This window comes from Echinops telfairi, unplaced genomic scaffold, assembly GCF_000313985.2.
Source record: "Echinops telfairi isolate 266 unplaced genomic scaffold, ASM31398v2 ScPeMD7_7465;HRSCAF=8503, whole genome shotgun sequence".
NCBI lineage: Eukaryota > Metazoa > Chordata > Mammalia > Afrosoricida > Tenrecidae > Echinops > Echinops telfairi.
In genome coordinates, this window is record NW_022111365.1 from 8,786,244 (window position 1) to 8,788,603 (window position 2,360).

A 2,360-nucleotide genomic window follows, 5' to 3' on the forward strand; every position below is an offset into this window, starting at 1 on the left:
AAAGAGGGAACCGATTACAAGGATCTATATGTGACCTCCTCCCTGGGGGACGGACAACAGAAAAGTGGGCGAAGGGAGACATCGAACAGGGCAAGATATGACAAAATAATAATTTATAAATTATCAAGGGTTCATGACGGAGTAGGGAGGGGAAAAAATGAGGACCTGATGCCGGGGGCTTAAGTAGAGAGCAAATGTTTTGAGAATGACGAGGGCAATGAATGTACAAATGTGATTTACACAATTGATGTATGTATGGTTGTAATAAGAGTCGTATGAGCCCCTAATAAAACTATTTTTTTAAAAGCATATGAGTCATCATCTAAGTTATAATTGTCTAGTCTCATATGAAGCAAAAGAATGAAGATAATAAAAAACTCAAAGAAGAAGCAGGACTAATAATCCACAGGAACCACAGCCTTCTCTAACCTGAGACAAGAAGAAATCAATGGTGCCTAACTACCAGGACCAATCAGCCTGACCAGTGACACAATAGGAGGTCAAGATAAAATGGGAGGAAAATGTAGAACAAAAACTCAAATTCCTTTACAAAGAAGATGATGACCACCAGACCTATTGAACCGCTAAAAGTTAGAGAATAGGTTCCCAAACTTAACTGGCCTACTGCCCCCTATTCAGAAAATATTAGCATACCCCTGTCAATTTAAAACTTTGTATTATAATCTAAGTGTAGGTTTCTACTTATGCAGATACCCTGGGTTGTTCCAGTACCCCACCAAACACTGGATGAGAGGAACTCTTGCTGGCTTAACAAGCCTTTGAACTTGGATTTGAAGCAATTTCTGTAGGTCATCTTAAATTCAAATAATAATTTGCAAAACAAACAATTTCACTTGTGAGGAATTTGTTCCCTTAAATAGTTACATAATACTAAACGTCAACATTTATTGAAAAGCAAAGATGAGACTGAAAGGACGCTAAGTAAATGGAAACAAACTGATGGAAATAATGACAATGCTGTCACACTATAAAAAATGTCCCAGGACATGGAACAATTTTCATAAAAGTTGTTAACCGAACAAACTAAACTCACTGCCATCAAATCAATTCTGACTTGTAGAGTCCTTCCGTAGGTTTTTATGAGATTGTAAATCTTTACAGAAGCAGTCTCATCTTTATCTTGTAGCAACTATTGGGTTTGAACTGCCAGTTTTGCTGTTAGCCACTCCATGCTAGCTAACCCACAGTATCATCGGGTCTCCTTAAAAATTGTTAAAGGGATTTTAATTTGTTGTGTAATGTTTCACCTAAAATACAACAAAATAGTTTAAAGTAAAATTATGTTTTACCTAATGAAAGGAAACTAAGAAAATGTATTATCCAGGAGTCCTTACCTAAATCTCTAGAGGAAGTTGTTTTATCAGGAAATGATAAAAGAAGAAATCTTGGAACATCAGAAAGAGCAAAAATACTCATATGTATATACAACCGATGTTCCTCTTTTGTGTTTAAAATTACATTTGTTGGGAAAAATATAACACTTTCTTGGTTCTCAATGTTTATATAGAAAATAAGACATACTGTGTATAAGTGTACGAGTATAAGCTGCCCCGTATATCAGCCAAGGCACCTAATTTTACCGCAAAGACTGCGTTAAAAATGTGCTGAAAAACTCAGCTTATCCACGAGTGAAGGAGAAGTAAAGTAGCAAAGGTAAGATTTCTACATTAAACAAGCAAAAAGTTAACACCAGTTCACTGTAAATATTTATTTATTATTTAATACCTAAAGCAACCACTAGCAAGGCATGAAGAAATACACTGTAAATATATACCATTCTTAGCTACTGTGTGATTGGTTTTACTCTTAATGGCCCATTGTACAGCAGAAGGAAATTGGTCCTGTGCTGGCCCTCACAATTTTTAGTATATTTTATCCCATTTCCAGCCACTATGCCAATCCAACTTAAAAAATACTATAGACAGATCAAAATTAAATTATAGGAACAAAAAAATAGATTAATTCAAAAGTTGAAGTGGGGTGGGGGGAGCTCATAAAGTGGGGTGGAAAAGACCTACAGGCCAATAGCTCTCCTGGATGGCATGACATCACAAGATAATTGTATTTAGAGACTCAGGAGGAAAAAACTTTGCCAACCAGGATGATTGGCTGAAATATTTTTCCTGCACCCTACATCCTACACACATGCCAAGCATTTTTAAGGGTTCCTGCACATACTCAAGATCTCTAAAACTTCCATCGGGGTAGCAAAAGGTTCTGGGAAATGCAATCCCAAGATGACATGGACTCCATACATGCTCTGTCCAAATCTTCACCTTTGCTCAGTTCCCCCGAGAGATTTCGCACACATAGTTTTTATATTGGACATTGGACATTGA